The following is a 17,965-nucleotide window of genomic DNA, read 5'->3' as shown; positions in this document are numbered from 1 at the left end:
TTTTCAGACAGAGGTGTATACCTCAACCTAGATGACACTCGAACATTAGTTAGGACGGGAGAGAAAAAGATAGGCAGGTTATGAAATCAACACAGTTCAATCCTTCGTGGATAAAATGCAAGGCGGGAAGGCAAGAATCAGAATAGATAATAAAGTTCAGAGGCCAGGCCCACTCGGAGAGAGGCAAGGTGGCGATGTCCCAAAAAGTCTCTAGTGGAGATGCATTCAAGTCTTTGTAGCAAATTGCTATCAGCAGATTGAACTAGTTCAGAACAATAAATGAGTAAAGCTTGAAGGCGACCCAACGGAACGGAGAGGATTAAGACACCTCACTCGAACCGATCGAAAGGGAAGCCAGGCGGACACGGTACCTTGTTGTGGAGGGCAGCTCGGGCGGGGGCAGTTGTTCCTGGTGGTGGATGCACGTCGGGTCTTTGCCAAGAGTAGAGATGATCTCGTCGTCGAAGAAAAGTGAAGTCCGGTGCACCACCAGGGAAGAGACCAGCCGCGGAGTGCTCCGTCACAAGGCACCACCTTTTGGTCGCGGAACAGGGGTAGTGGCTATCCGGTTGCCGAGGTGCTCTGCACGGGCAATTCGACCACTGCGTCCTGAGGCGAATAAAAAGCAAAGGGGGCTGGTTGTTCCCACCAGCCAGGGGAAGAGACTCTCCGGCAGGGAGATCTCCTCTGTCGTCGGGAAGTGGTGAGTCGGTTCCGCGGGGCTCCACCAGAGGTGTCGTCGTGCAGGTCGGCTCAGCGTTACCCTCGTCGGATTCTTAGGTCCTGTGGCGACTTCTGAAGATCCAGTCCCAAAAGCCCTGCTTTTATGCAGAAAACCCCCATTCATTCAGCCTAGCTGTCAATCAACACATGCTACGTGGTGAGCGGGAAGGCTCACCACTTGGGCCAATCACTCCAGAGTGCGACCGGAGTTGGCAAGGCAACTCGGTCAAGGGTGCCTAAACCCCCTCCCACACCCCTGTGGTAACCCAGACAGAATGGCACCACTTTGGAGGGTCTCTGTCCAGAGGCCCGCCAAAAGTGGAACAAAGGGCTCAACCTTTGGTTTAGGAGTCACAGAGACGAACACAGACGCCATTTTAAAAACCGAGTTCTGGCAGAAAATACCATCCGATAAACTTATTTAAGATAAGGAGACCGGTGGTACGTTAGAGATTAACGAGAAAAAGGGTCAATCTCCAACAATGGGACGAATCCCATAGGGTTATGTTCGGGGTCGAACATAACAAGTAGTAGGAGGATTTAATCCACTCCTGGATGAATCTCATACCTCTAGTCGATGACATACATCCTAGAGAGACCATCAGCATTTTGGTGGTGACACCCTGACCTGTGCTCAATGGTGAAATCAAACCCTTGCAGGCAGATCGACCATCTCAATAGTTTTGGGTTTTCCCCTTTAATTTGCATTAACCATCTCAAGGGTTGGTGGTCAGTCTGAATGACAAAAGTAGAACCATACAAGTACGGCCTAAACTTCTTAAGAGCCCACACGATAGCAAAGCACTCTCTTTCGATTGTTGCCCACCTTGTTTCAGGATCCTTCAGCTTGCGGCTGATGAAGCAAACGGGGTGCTCCCTACCTTTCCCATCCAGTTGACTGAGTATGGCACCTATTCCTACATTTGAAGCATCTGTCTGCACAATGAAGTGTTGGCGGTAATCAGGAGCTCTAAGTACTGGGGCTTGGCAAAGAGCCTTTTTCAGGTTTTCAATAGCCTGATTGCACTCCTCGTTCCATTTAACCTTTTTAGGAAATTTGGGCGAGGAGATGACATTCAGTGGAGAAGCCATGGTCCCATAGTTCTCTATGAAATTCCTGTAATACCCAGTGAGGCCTAGGAAGGCTCTCACCTGGGTTTGAGTAGTCGGTGTTGTCCAATTTTGCACAGCTTCAATTTTACTGAGCAAAGGCCTTATTTCTCCACCGCCTACCTCATGCCCAAGGTAGACCACCTTACTCTGTCCAATTTGGCATTTGCTCGCCTTTATGGTCAGATTGGCTCGTCCAAGAGCCTGCAAAACATCTCTCAGGTGGGTTACATGTTCTTCCCAGGAATTGCTGAACACTGCGATGTCATCCAAGTATGCCATGCAGAAGTCCTCCATCCCATTCAGAACCTGGTTTACCATCCGTTGAAACGTAGCAGGTGCATTCTTCAATCCGAAAGGCATTACCTTAAACTGGTATAAGCCAACAGGGGTAGAAAATGCAGTTTTCTCCTTGGCATGGTCTGTCAGGGCTATTTGCCAATAGCCTGACGTCAAGTCAAATGTGCTGAGGAACTGGGCGGCGCCAAGTTTATCCACCAACTCATCTGTTCTTGGCAAAGGGTGGGCATCAGTCTTGGTGACTGCATTGAGAGCTCTATAATCCATGCAGAATCTAAGTTCTTTAGATCCGGCCTTTGGTACTAACACAACTGGGCTAGACCATGGACTAGTAGAGGGCTCTATTACCCCGAGATCAAGCATCTTGCTGACCTCACCTTTGATGTGGGTTTGTACGTTATCTGACATGCGGTATCCTCTGCTTTTGACTGGCAGACAGTCATCAGTGAGTATGTCGTGCTGGCCCCAAGGGGTCAAGCCTGGTGAAAGCGAGAACAGCGAGGCAAACTGATTCAACATAGATTTGCACTCGTCTTGTTGCTCGGGTGTCAGATTGGAGGAGAGATTGACTCCTTCAATTTTTTCGTCTAAAGGTAAGCCTCTGAGGAGATCCAGAAGAGCTTCACTCTCTTCTTCTTCCTCGGATGATGCTAGAAGCAACGCTCCTACATCTGGTCGTGAAACATACGCTTTAAGTCGGTTGGTATGGAAGACTGTCGGAGCCTCCTTGGGATTGCCCAAGTCCACCAGATAGTTAACCTCTCCGAGTTTACCCACTTCTCGGAAGGGTCCCATCCACTTATCTTGCAAGGCCCTTTGCCTTGTTGGGATCATAACGAGAACGAGCTGGTCTTGAGCGAACTCAACCATGTTAGCCTTTTGATCGTGCCAGTGCTTGATCAATGCTTGTCCAGCTTTCAAGTTATCGCTTGCTTCCGTCATCATGTGTGACATTCTCCTCCGGAGACCTATCACGTAGTCAGTCACTCTGACTGGCTTGGGGGAAGGAGCACTCTCCAACCCCTCCTTAATCAGGGCCAATGGACCTCTGACGGGATGACCATAGAGGAGTTCGAAGGGCGAGTAACCTACGCCTTCCTGAGGGACTTCTCTATAAGCAAAGAGAAGGCATGGCAGTAGAAGGTCCCACTTACGCTTAAGGGGTTCCTCTAAAGCACCTATCATGCTCTTCATGGTTCGGTTGAACCGTTCTACCAACCCATTGGTTTCTGGGTGGTAAGCCGTTGAGAACTTGTAAGTAACTCCGCAGGTTTTCCACATGGCTTTCATGTAGTGGGACATAAAGTTTGACCCCCTGTCAGAGATTACTTCCTTAGGAAACCCGACCCTAGTAAAAATACCAAGGAGGGCCTTAGCCACAGCCGGAGCTGTAACAGTCCTCATAGGAATTGCCTCAGGATACCTAGTAGCATGGTCTACTACAACAAGTATAAACCTGTTGCCTGAGGAGGTGGAGGATCAAGGGGACCAACAATGTCAATCCCTACTCTCTCAAATGGGACTCCCACGACTGGGAGAGGCACTAAAGGTGCCACATTCTTGGAGCCAACCTTACCAGAGATCTGGCAGGTGTGGCAGCTCCTGCAGTGTTTTTCTACTTCGGCCCCCATCTTCGGCCAATAGAAGTAGAGAGAGAGCCTTTCCTTAGTCTTCTTGAAACTCAAGTGACCAGCCAAAGGAATCTCGTGGGCTAACTGCAAGAACTGTGGTCTGTTCTCTTGGGGTACTACAAGTCGTTTGTAGTCTCCAGGTACAGACTCGGTCGGTTCACTGTAGAAGAGGCCATCTTCCCAGTGCAACCTGTATTTCCCAGGCTCTTGCCCTTCAGCCTGAGCTTCTGCCTGGTGGCAAAGACCTTCCAGAGTTGGACATTCTCTCTGTCCCTTACTGAAGTCTGCCCTGCTGGGTCCACCTTCTGCCAGTAAAGACTGCAGCTCAGGATGGTCAACAGGATCCAGATCTCCAATGAGTTCCTGGCCTTCTATTAGCTCTTCCTCAGAGTCTAATTCTACCACACAGGGTTGTACCTCCCTCTCAGCCTCGGCTGGAGGTGGAGTTACGGGTGTAACTGTGGACAACCGCGGGGAAGTCCGTGTTGGCTGCACTGGTTTGCGGGCTGCTGGTTTCGGGATAGAAGTCTTAGGTTTCCCTTTCGCTTCTGATTTCTTGGAGACAGCGGCCAACAATTCCAGTGGAGCAGGAGTGATATCTTTCTTCATCATCTCCTGGAGAGTACCGCGCATGGTCCTCTCTCTTGCGGGTCTGGTTAGCTCCTGTAACCGTTTACTAGGAGGTCTGGGAGTATGCGATACAACTCCGAGAGTTTTCAAATCGTTACCCAACAGTATGCGTCCTGGTACCTCACTCTGTATGCTGACAGGTATCTTCACAGTCATGTCGTTACACTGGATGAGAACTGGTAATTGGGGAAGCATCTGCACAGGCCCTCCAGCTAACTTGGTGAGGCATTTGGGTGCCTTAGCAACATCCTCAGCCTGAAAAAACGATTTATCCACTACAGTTATGCTGGCCCCAGTGTCCCTAATGGCAGGAGTCTCCTGACCATTCACCTGGACACTGTCCTTATAATACTCTTTAGTATTATCTGGGATAGAATTATAGACATCTAAATTCTGTTGTTCCCACAACCCCAGAGATACTAAAGAAACGCTGGCTGAGACTCCAATGGGTTCGTCAGCTAGCAGTAGAAAGTTTCCACTTGCCATTTGGACTTCCTCCTCTGGAGCGAAGGCTAAGGAGACAAGCTGGACCCCTGAAGGTTTACCCTTACATCTGGGGTCTCCTTTCACGTGGTCAGTCGAGCCACAAACAAAGCATTTACCGAATGCTTTCTGGAATGGTGGCTTGTTCTGACCTCCTTCCGGTTTGACACCAGAAGACACACTATTCTGCTGTGGTTTTCCCGGTGGCTTACCCTTCTGGTTTTGTTTGGGGCCCTCTTTGGAATGTGAGTTATTCGAATTCTCTTTTGAGTCTTTTTTAGGCTGTTTTCCCTCATCCTTTTTCTGAGTTGCCCCAGAATCCTTATGAGTAGCCCTGTTGGCAACCCACAAGTCAGCAGCCTTAGCTAGCTCCCTGGAATCCAATTCCTTCGAATCAGCCAAGTGCTGTCTGAGCTCAGGAGAACAGGCATCATAAATAGACTCCAACATAAAAAGATTTCTCATACCCTCATAAGTGTTCACTTTGTAACCCTTAATCCATCCCTCTAAGTTTTTCAACCCTTCACTCACCCAGGTAGCCCAAGGGGTACCATCATGTTTTTTGAGGGTTCTAAACCTCTTAAGATACTGGGAAGGGGTCTTCCCGAATCTAGCTATTAAAGCTAGTTTCACACTTTCGTAATCCGTTTTATCCGCCTCCCCCAACTCCATTACCACATCAGTCGCAACAGGAGGGAGCCTAGAGAACAACCAGGGAAGCAACGCATTCCCGGTGATGTCCTGGAGCCCATGATTGTATTCAAACAGTTTTAACCAATCCAACACATCCAATCTCGGTTCATACATACCCACTAATTCCTTCGGCATCCGGGGTCTTTTGGGACTGGAGCTCCTAGAGGAACCAGAGGAGAGGAAAGCATTTTCCATAGACAACTTTTTCATCTCTAACTCGTGATTAAGTTCTATTTCTCTGAGTCTTAACTTAGCTTGCTTCTGCTCAGCCTGGGCATTCATCCGTCTGAACTCGAGCTCTTGGTTTCGTTCAGATTGAGCCAAGAACCCTTTGTATTCTAGTTCGAGCTTCATTTTTTCAAGTTCAAAATAAGCAGGGTTACTTGTGGGACCTGGTATGGGCCCCGTAGGAACAGCTGGTAAGCCCGGTAGAGGAGCAGGGGAGACAGTTTCGTTAGCCTCTCTGTCCTCGTCAGCCTCTTCATAGCTATCATCAGAATTACGATTCAGATCAACACCATCACTGTTATCTACAGTCGCTGGAGAGATTGGTTCCTCTGAACCAGTACCCAGACTTTGGTTCGCCAGCAATCTCTCTATCAGTTCTAACTTCTTGCCTCTTACAGGAAGATTCTCTTGCCTACAGAGAGCTTGCAGACTCTCAGTATTTTCACCTGACAAGCACTCTTGACTGTACGTTTCCATCGTAGACATGTTTTTTTTTTAAAGTTGCTTTTTGTGCAAAGTTTTGTGGTTATTTATCCTACAGTGTCGAAAAGCACTCTAAACTGTATACTCGATACAAATCCCACCGCTGTACACCAGTGTTAGGGGGAAACCTGTGCAGTTCCCTCTGGGACCACGGCAAAAGATTTAGGACTACAGGCGTTTGGCGGTGAACCTACTTGGTAGCAGTCTGCACCACACAGATTCACTTGTTAGCTGTGGCTGAGCAGTCAGACTTCTCTCAAGAAAAGTTGAGCAGTATGTGGAGTATACAAAATAGGGCAATTCTTCACAGCAAGACAAGCAAACACGCAACAAAGCTTAGTGTAAAGATATTAAGGTATTTATTTATAACAGAACATCTATGAAAAACACTATAGCACTATCACGGCAAACAAATCAAACACAATTACTCTACGAAGCAGAAAACGATCAATCCCCCTAGGAATATTTCGAGAACTCTAGGTTCTACTGGTACGACTTATTTTCAGACAGAGGTGTATACCTCAACCTAGATGACACTCGAACATTAGTTAGGACGGGAGAGAAAAAGATAGGCAGGTTATGAAATAAACACAGTTCAATCCTTCGCGGATAAAATGCAAGGCGGGAAGGCAAGAATCACAATAGATCATAAAGTTCAGAGGCCAGGCCCATTCGGAGAGAGGCAAGGCGCGATGTCCCAAAAAGTCTCTAGTGGAGATGCATTCAAGTCTTTGTAGCAAATTGCTATCAGCAGATTGAACTAGTTCAGAACAATAAATGAGTAAAGCTTGAAGGCGACCCAACGGAACGAAGAGGATTAAGACACCTCACTCGAACCGATCGAAAGGGAAGCCAGGCGGACACGGTACCTTGTTGTGGAGGGCAGCTCCGGCGGGGGCAGTTGTTCCTGGTAGTGGATGCACGTCGGGTCTTTGCCAAGAGTAGAGATGATCTCGTCGTCGAAGAAAAGTGAAGTCCGGTGCACCACCAGGGAAGAGACCAGCCGCGGAGTGCTCCGTCACAAGGCACCACCTTTTGGTCACGGTACAGGGGTAGTGGCTATCCGGTTGCCGAGGTGCTCTGCACGGGCAATTCTAACACTGCGTCCTGAGGCGAATAAAAAGCAAAGGGGACTGGTTGTTCCCACCAGCCAGGGGAAGAGACTCTCCGGCAGGGAGTTCTCCTGTCGTCGGGAAGTGGTGAGTCGGTTCCGAAGGGCTCCACCAGAGGTGTCGTCGTGCAGGTCGGCTCAGCGTTACCCTCGTCGGATTCTTAGGTCCTGTGGCGACTTCTGAAGATCCAGTCCCAAAAGCCCTGCTTTTATGCAGAAAACCCCCATTCATTCAGCCTCGCTGTCAATCAACACATGCTAAGTGGTGAGCGGGTAGGCTCATCACTTGGGCCAATCACTCCAGAGTGCGACCGGAGTTGGCAAGGCAACTCGGTCCAGGGTGCCTAAACCCCCTCCCACACCCCTGCGGTAACCCAGACAGAATGGCACCACTTTGGAGGGTCTCTGTCCAGAGGCCCGCCAAAAGTGGAACAAAGGGCTCAACCTTTGGTTTAGGAGTCACAGAGACGAACACAGACGCCATTTTAAAAACCGAGTTCTGGCAGAAAATACAATCCGATAAACTTATTTAAGATAAGGAGACCGGTGGTACGTTAGAGATTAACGAGAAAAAGGGTCAATCTCCAACAATGGGACGAATCCCATAGGGTTATGTTCAGGGTCGAACATAACAAGTAGTTTCCACTGGCACCAGCCAAAACTCGACGAGGGGGGACGGGACAGTGCCCCCTCGAGTAACAGACCTAGGAGTAATCGAATTACCCCTACTAGTACGTCCACAATAAGATTGTTTGTACTAGTTCTGTTAGTAAATTTAGGTCTAGTAAAGCCAATGGTGACTTTACATGCCCGGGGAGACAGTAGTCAGTCCCCGGGTATGGAGTCAATGGTGGGGGTCCGCTAGGACGCCCCGGTGTTACGGCACGTAGGGTGCGGTGTAACACACATAGAAAAACATATGAGACCCTATGGAGTAAAAGACCCCATAGCCCATCGAACACATTGACATTTCAAAGGAATTACACACATACATGTCCAAGAGTGGGAGAAAAGAGTCACACTCTTGGCAGGATGGAAAAAACAAACTCCAGAAATCCAGCAAAGCTGCTGGGGGACTCACTAGGTTAGGAAATTCAGCCTAAACAGAGAATTCTCCCTAACAATAAGGGCATGGCTGCCTCCAAACTCGGGTCCGGGTTCCCTGAATGGGGAAATACCGGGCCATTCCGACCTTGAAGGGCCCGGTATTTCCCCATTCAGGGAACCCCGACCAGGACCATCCCCATTTTAGCCCCCGTAGGGCTCAAATGGGAATGGGGAGCATAATAACAATGGGCCCGTTAATGACGGGCCCTTTGTTAGCATGCTGGGCCGCTCGTGGGACCCGCTTAGGACGTCTGGTAAAACCAGGCGTCCAGAGCGGGTCCCGCGAGCGGACCTCGTAATAGGGCGGTAAGGGGTTAACGGCTCCGACACCTCTACCGGCACCATTAACCCCTTACCGCCCACCTCGTAATGAGGTTCCTAGCCTTGTCGTATAAGTTCAAAGACTCATTTGATGAGCACATACGGGACCAATTAATGATTAATTGTAACAGTAACTTAATCCGTGAAGAGCCATGGTTGATGGATGAACCTTCTTTGGAGGAAGTGTTAAACATAGCAAAAAGAGAGGAACACTCCATGGCCTGCGTGGCAAAGATATCTTAAAAAGACAGTAATGAAGGGAAGGTTGAAGACCTCAACGTGGTGGAATCAAAACAGAAAAAGAAGGGAAAAGATAGACCTAATATTAAAGAAAAGGTCGATTTCAAAAATAGCAAATGGAAAGGCGAGAGAGGAGATGAAAAAGAAAGATTGTGTTTTATGCGTGCCAGCAACACACGTTGCTGCCTACTTGGCTTGCACAGGAAGGAGGGCAATTTACGCCAAATGTAAAAGTAGAGGTCATTCTCCCAACTGTTGCAAAAATTATCAAATTAGCAGAGGAAAGTTCTGGTGATCAATGATGCTGAGGGAAATGTGTATTCTGAGGATGAGGAAAACGCCAATGTTGAAAATATTACTGTGAATGTAAATCAAGATAATGAGGATTGCAAGCATCTCTATGCCAGTGTAAAGTTGAATGGTAGGAGTGTACGAATGATGGCAGATTCTGGATCAGAAATAGCTAAGATGTCTAGAAAAGTATTTGAGGAACAAATCAGTGGTGATGTGGAAAAGTTACTCAAACCGGATTTAAACCCTGGTGGTTATAATCAGGATCGTATTGAGTTACTAGGATATTTTGTACCAGATTTCAAGTTGAAAGTAAGTTTACGTCACACAAAAGGGAATGACACTGTTTGGTTGGAGAGATCAAAAGAGATTGAAGGTGAGATTAGATCTAAATCAAGATGATCAAGTGTTGCAAATAAACACATCCCTATGTATTGAAGATGCACATGAGAGGGTGTTTAGAAAGGGTATCGGCAAGGTGAGCGGAATGCAACATCAAATTGTGTTGAAGAAGGGATGTGTGCCGAAGAATGCCAAACTGAGACCGGTGCCATTGGCTTTGAGAGAGGAAGTCAATAAAGAATTGGAAGAACTATTGAGAATTGGCATAATTGAAAGAGCTGTGGGAGTGGATTGGACATCCTCATTGGTAATTGTCAAGAAACCCTCAGGGGATTTACGGCTGTGTGTTGATTTGCGAGAAGTGAATCACTCAGTTCTTGTTGATAGACATCCCCTGCCAAATATGGGCAAAATGCTGTCTATGGTAGGTCAAGGGAGAATTTTCTCAAAACTCAATATGGCATCTGCCTATCATCAGGTGGAACTTGAAGAAAAATGTAGAAAGTTAACAGCTTTCATCACACATGAAGGTGTTTTTAAAGTATAGGAGGATGCCGTTTGGCCTTATATCGGCTTCTTCAGTATTTCAGATAATAATGGAAAAATATCTGGGAAAAGGTGATGGTGTATTCTGCTTCCAAGATGACATTTTGGTGTCAGGAAAGAGTGTGACAGAGCATGATGAAAGGGTGGGTGTAGTTTTGAAGATATTGGGGGATAGAGGATTTACTTTGAGGAAAGAAAAATGTGTATTTTGCGTTGACAAAGTGGAATATCTGGGTCACAAGATTTCGGCCCAAGGTATAAAGTTTTATCAAAAATTCCTAAAGACTATGCAGAGAGAGTGACAGAGATGAGAAAGTTGTTAAGGAAGGGAGAATAGTTTGTCTGCAAACAGGAGTGTCAAAGGGAATTTCACAAGATTAAGGAGGAACTTGATTTAGCTGCCCCATTGAAAGAATTCGATACAAGAAGAAGTATACTTATGGTGGATGCAAGTGATCTGGGGTTGGGGGCAATATTGTCTCAAGTCAATTCAGAGGGTGAAGAAGAAATCATAGCTGATGCCTCAAGAGCATTAGGAGGGGCAGAATTAAGATACTCTGTGTTGGAGAAGGGAGCGTTGGGGCAGTGGAAACATGTAAGAGTTTTGTATGGGGGACACATTTTGTGATTAAAACGGACCATAGGCCTTTAAAAGCAATCATTGAATATAAAGGTTTGGATAAGGTTTCCAGAAGAGTTGCCGGATGGGACACAAGGTTACAATGCCATAGCTTTGATGTAAGTGTGGTGTCAGGAAAAGACAATGTGTTGGCGGATTGTTTGTCAAGGTTGGCTAGAGGGGAAGATGAGAAACGCCCCATTGAGTAGATGGAATTGGTTTTTGCCATGCGTGATAGGTCATAAGCAAAGAGGAGTGGGTAAGATCACTGGAGAATGATGAGGTCTTATATAGAGTGAGGATGTATATGGAAAGTTGTTGGCCTAGAAAAGGAGAGTTGACTCAGAAGGAGAGGCCATTTTGGGAAGTTTGGGAGAAATTGAGTATTGAAGGTGGAGCTGTGATGCGGTGGGGTAGAGCGGTGGTTCCGGAGGATATCAGACCATGCATTATTGACATAGCTCATAAAGGACACAGCAGAATCAGTAAAACCAAGGCAGTTTTGAGGGCAGATTACTGGGGGCCTGGATTTGACAGAGAGGTAGAAAAACGATTGAAGGATTGTGTGGGTTGTTTAGAAAGTTGTAAAAGTATCATAGCAAAGAAGCAACCCTTAATGCTCAATGATGTTCCAGGTAATGTGTGAGATGAGGTGGCGTTAGACATACTTGGTCCCATGGAGATGGGTTCTGGACATGGCAGGTTTATTATTTTATTAGTTTTCTAGATGGTGTGAACATAAGGTTGTTATAGATATCAATGGAGTAAAAATAGTTTTGTTCCTATGTGAGATTTCTGGAAGGGAAGGCGTCCCGGGTTGTATTTTAACTGATAACGCCCTACAGTTTACAGTTTACAGGTGGTTGCTTGAAGGAGTACGTGAATGGGTGTGGAATTAATCATAAGAGAGCAGCTTTATACCATCCGAAGGGAACAGATTGGTGGAAAGGATGGATCAGTGCATAATGGAGGGTATCGGGATGGCAGGCGTATGTGGTATGAATAGAAGGTTGGCTGTTGAAGAGAGAATGTGGGCATTAAGGATGGCTCCACATTCTGCCACTGGCATGCCCCTGTTTGAATTGATGAGGACCCAAGGGGTATTCGGAAGTGTGTCCTCCATGATTAGGGAGAGGTGAATCAGAGCGTGTGGTTGGAGGCATGAAGAAGACTATCAGGAAGAAAAAGGAAGAGTATATTATGAGGGAAAATATAAGAAGAGGGAATAAGGAACTCAGAGTACAGTGTTGGGATTACGTGAGGATCAGAAAAGCAGTTAGAAAAAGAAAAGGTGATCTTTATTCGAATCCCGTTCGTGTGGGTGCAGTAATGAAAGGGGCCGTAAGAGTGAGCGGTGGACAAGTATGGAATAAACATAGAATGGCAGTGATGAGAAGAGCAGGGTGTGATAGAGAGATGTTGTGTCATGAAGATAATGGCATTATGTAAATATGTAAATTATTTTTGCAAGTAAATGTCATGTGTAAATAATTGCTACGAGCCTGTGTGTGATAAGAAAGATATGTTATGAAGTTACTTGTAGTGTGTACATAGCTGCTAATTAGCTTGCTACTCTGCAGATGACGCACAGAGTGTTCTATATATGTGATGTAGGCAATGTCCCAAGGAGAGGAAGAGAATGTTTCTATTTGATTATTGTTCTGTGCCAGTTGAAGTGTACCAGCTTGTAGAGAAGATGTGATGGGGATCTGTTCCTACTAAGCTTAAATAAACCTTAATTCAACTGCATCTGGTGTCCCTCCTTCCATTTTCATTTTAGGCATTTTGCGCAGCAACCATACTGTGGATTGATTTCATCTTTACACAATTTTTCATGTAATTTCCAGGCAGTTTTGGGGGTATAAAATGCATCGACCTATGACTCTGGGAACTGTAATGTCCAGTTAGACTAGGTTTCTGGCTCATCTGAACATGTTACAAATGTGAGTTGGTGAAAAGGTGGAAAATGAAATTAGGAATATGCTTAATAACTTACATCTTCATAACTGTTGTGCATTTAATGGAAACAACAAAAATGTTACACATGGCCATGCTACATAATACGGATTAGGCGGTCGGCTTATCTAATTCCCCATGATCAGCTAAAACTGAAAATATGTTTAGTATGGCAGTGGCCAGCACAATTATGAAGTTGTGATAAAAAACTAGTTTTTGCCAAAATGTTGAAAGGAGAACAAAGGATGATGACAAATGGGAAAAGACAGATGTTGATCCAAACCCCTAAACCAATCCTGGCTGGGGGCGGAGAGAGAGAGTAACTGTCCATGTTAAGAAGAATTCTCCAGAATGGCCAATTTCCCTTACCTTTTGAGTCCCTCAGAAGCTTTTCTGGATTTCTAGGATTATTTTTTCACCTGGTAAGAGTGTGAGCTTTTTTTCCCACTCTTGCATGTATTTTGCTGTGTGTTGTACCTTTTTGCTCATGGGCTATGGAGTCTCACCCCCTCCATAGGCATCATCTTTTTACTGTGTGTCACACAGCACCCTCAGTGCAGTGACACAGGGTTGTCTTTTTCAGACGTCCCACTTTAAACTCCATTTTCTGGGACTGACTGCTGTCTCCCAGAACATGTAAAGTTGCCATTGACTTTTACTAGTCTTTTTAAACCTACAGACCCAGTACATCCTATTTTCCATGGAGTACTGGAAGGGTTAATAGTCATCCCTTTTTGTCTGTGTCTCATGGAACATTGTTTAGTTCCCCTTTCTTTAAGATTTGGCTGGTGGCACTGGTATCTACCATTTGTTTTCTACCGCGGTTTATGAAAATAGCCTTGGTATTGTTTTAGGTTATTTTAGTAGCCTCGAACATAAACCTGCTGAACCATTTTAATTTTATTTCGGTTCCGGCTGGGTTTATTCGCCATTTCTTTTTGGAAAGGTCTTTCTTGTGTTTTACTTTGCGTGCCAAGCCAGGTTTGGTCCCTTTGTTCGCCGTCCTTTGGGAGGCTTCTGCACAGAAGCCCTCCTTAGGCACCTGAAAGTCTGGGGTGGACAGGATGTGATGGAGGGGTTTGAGGCTCCCTGCACAGGGTTCCCTTGGACACCCAAGTCGCACTCTTGAATGATTGGCTAGGTGACTGTCCTGCCAGAATGGGGGATTTTCTGCATAAAAAGCAGGTCTCTGGGACTGGAAGGCAGAGTCGCCACTGGATCGAGAGACCCGAGGAGAAGCTGAAGGAAAAAGACTGCTGCCACTACTGGATACCCCGGTGAAGCCCTGCTGCAGGTCCGAATCGCCTGAAACTTCAACGACCAGAGAAGAGCTGCAAAGAATCTTCTTCCCTTGAGCCTGGTGGGGGCAACCAGCTCACCAAACGCCAGACCCTGGTCCTCTTCTTGGTTGAATTTGCTGTGCACAGCTACAGTGAACCGGATAGCCAGGAGGAGAGGAACTGAGTCCGGGTTTTAAGGAGCACACCTTTCATTCGTCGCTTTGCTCTGCTGATGGCTTCTTCCCAGGGCAGTGCAGGACCCTCCAACCTTCCTCTTTCTCGTCACCTCAGCAGTCACTTTAGGAATCTTGAGCCTGCAGGACCTGCCAGAAACAACTGCCTCAGCTACAGCATTCTTCTGCTTTTAAGGTACTGTGCTCATGCTATCGTTCGTTCCATCTAACCGCCGTGAAAGTGTCTGAACTCTTTCGTCAATCCGAGGGCTTGTCCTTCTCTACTCTTTTGCATAACCTTTCTTCCGACCAACTTCGTTTTGAACTCTTGGCAAAGACTTAACCGCAAACTACTCTGAACTGTGTGATCCTCTGCAAAGACCCTGAACCATTAACATTGGACCAGGCCTATTTACTTCGAGCATAGTTGTATTAGCCTTTACTAGATTGCCCTGCCTATAACTAGTTGGTGCTGTTTAATTTGTGATAACCTTGTCTTTTATCCCTTTTAAATTTCTGGAGTGCCATTTTGCTCACACTTCATTTTTTGGCCTAACTTGTCCAGAATTGATTGGGTGGTTTTTGTTGTATATTTTGACTGTGATTTTCTGAACTGTTTTACAAATGATGGTGTAAATAAATGTATATTCTTTTACTCAGAAACCTTGAGTCAGTGTTTGCTTGAACCATAGTCATTGCTGCCCTTTGTGTAACGTCTTGTACTGCTCACTTTCCCTCTTGAGATAAGTCTGGCTGCTCAGCCATAGCTACCACTTTACTGTGTAGTACAGGTTTGTACCAAAGGTGAATTTGTACTTCACTTGTAGTCTTAATTGTGTGTAGTGTTCCCAAAGGGTATTGCATATGATTCTGCCTAACAGTCCAATCCTAGCGGCATGGATTATTTCAGGGTACTTACCCTAGGTCGTAAAATTAGTGATGTCATTTCTGCTATATAAGGGGGACTGCACTAGGACAGGACACACAAAAACCAGGGGGACAGAAAAAGGAGGACGGCGGAGAGAAGGCTTCTGAAACATACCATCTTTGACAGTGGAGTGACCAGGCCCCTGCCCGATCTTTCCAGAGTCTCCTGAGATGCAGCTGGCATTCCTGAACCACCTTAAACAAAGGCTTGCTATGTAAGTAGTAATAACCCCAGCCATAAATTGCATAAGCCCTTCCTTCTTGTAGCATTGCATCCAATATTTCCCCATTGAAAATTCCCCATTGATAAACCCAATTGCCAGGGCATTTTAGTCATCTCCCCATTGAAGAGTCTTTTGTTTACCCGTGTATTTCAGTCATCTCCCCATAGAAGAATCTCTTGTATGCATGTGTATGTTAGCATATCCCCATTGAAAAACCCCTCATTTGTCTGTGTAAATCCTTAGTATTTTTGTATGTAAATCAATGAATTCCCCCATTGAATTTCACGGGATTGGGATTGGTGGAATTCAAAACCAGCAATATTTTTCCCAGTCTTTTTGTTAATTGTTATAGTTATAAAGTGTTGCCCAAAAGTAGTAATCCCATTGTGACCTGAGAAACGAATTTGTCCCTGTGTTTAAATTGGGACTGAAAAACGAATTTTCATTTGCCACTGTATTTTCTGTATGCATCTGTCATCCTGAGACAAAACCTATTTGCCTTGTGCGAGCTAACCCCTTTCCCAGAGCCTACCTGTCATTGTAAGCATCAGTGAAAACAAATTCCCATTTTCACTTTTCCTTTCCATTGCAAATGTGTGGTATATTCTAAAAATCGATTTTCTCCTTGTGTGCCGATTAGTATTCCCTAAAACCTCTGCCTTTCTAAACATAAGCGAGTTCCCTGTTTTTCCATCTCTTTCCCCTATCAGTTGTGAGAAATAATAAAAAATAAACATTCTTCCATTGGTGCTCCAAAAACGGATTACCTTTGCTGGCTCCCCATATTGTTTCTGTGGGCACCACACCAAGACCGATTTGTCCCTTATATTCGTACTCCCTGCCACTGCCTTCCGTTCAAAGGAATCAAGTCCAATTGATGTTTGGGGGTTGAGTGTTGCAGAGGGAGTGCATAACCTTCATGCAAACATTCTGAGTTGAATTGTTTTTGTCTTGCTTTGTCATTAAAAAAGGAAGTAGTATCACAGTATATCTTAACCTGGTTGCTTCTAGAAGTCTTTGTATTTGTGTTGCCACAACATTGGTGGCTGTTGTAATTGGTTGATTTTCCTTTGATATTAAATAATACATTAATTCATATTTTATTGATACCCACCGGCCTGGTTCCTAGTCCATTGTGATATGGGGTGTTTGTGGAGGTTGGGTGCAAGACGGGTTGGAGGCCTACGCAAAAATAATCCGTAGTATAAAAAGAAAACAAAAAGTGTTTTATTGTGCATCACATTCATTGTAAGGGAAGGAGTTCGCTGGCTTGAATGTGCTGTTTAATAAACTGTGACAACTGTGCCTCAAATGGTTTTGTCTTGTGAATGATTGATGGGTATGTACTACTAAACTTATGCTTGTCCAGGTTACACAACCAATCAATTCAAGCTAGGATTAGCCTATATAGAGTGTCTGACCATCAAAATGCAAATCCCATAGATGTTTGTTCTAGTCACTTACTTGCTACGATTAAGAACATCTTCTTTCACTGCCCGCTCTTTTATGCAAAACAGGAGAGCATTGTAAATCTTCAACTGACTTATAATAATAACACCTTTTTCTTATATAGCGCTACACACCCAGAGGTCTCAGAGCGCTGAAATAACAGTTGATATTATTTGCCCACAAAGTGGTACTCAATGTATCAACCTCAGAAGGATTAAAGGATGAGTTGAACATGCTGGGATATGAAACTGCCACAGCAGTCTGCGCACAGATATGAGTGTTCAGCTCGCTGTGCTATCCAACAACTAGGAGTGAGAGCAAGGATACAATTGGGTGAATCATCCAGTTCCTAAATCTCATGAACAAAATAAATAAAATTTGGGGGACATGTGTCAGCTACTTTTATGTGTTTGTATATTTTACACCTTTGTTGTTCACAGGTGCTAATTCAGCACCCGATAGGGGGACGCAGCTACCACTTACAAAAGTAAGCAAGGGGGGGGGTACGCTCTAGGGAAACATAGGAAAACAAACAAATTGTTGTCATACCATGAAAGAAGGCCTCACGGTGAAACGCCAGGGTAGGAATCTATTGTCTGTACCATCGGCCCAAGGGGCCTTTCTATGAAGAGTTTGAGCTACAATTGTTTCTAATGCCTTGGCCATCGTATTAGAATTATAAAACGAATGTTCACTGTGTGCGCAGATGTCCGCTCTCATCAATCAGTTCCAGTCACTGATCTGCTTGATTTGTGCTCGCCCAGCTGTAATAAAAAGTGTTTCTTCTTGACCGGTGTGTGTTCCTTATTCGAGTACGAGTTTTATACGGTGGGATGTTGAGGTCAACCGTCAGGGAAACTGCCAGAAACAAGCAATAATTGGATATGCAAAGGCAAGTTAAAGTGTAAAACAAAATGGTACCTCTATACTTTAACTGGATAGGACGGCAGGCAAGTCAGGAAACGCTAACACAGTATAGACCTTCCCAATGAGACCCCCTACTAGCTAAGATTAATACAAAAGCTAGATGAGATTATCATTTGAAAGGGCGCGGGATTTGAAGCACCGGAATACACCAGGCTTTAATAAGAAACACAG

Source organism: Ambystoma mexicanum, chromosome 6p (assembly GCF_040938575.1).
Source record: "Ambystoma mexicanum isolate Mex_15411 chromosome 6p, UKY_AmexF1_1, whole genome shotgun sequence".
Lineage (NCBI taxonomy): Eukaryota > Metazoa > Chordata > Amphibia > Caudata > Ambystomatidae > Ambystoma > Ambystoma mexicanum.
Note: the sequence above shows the minus strand (reverse complement) of the source record.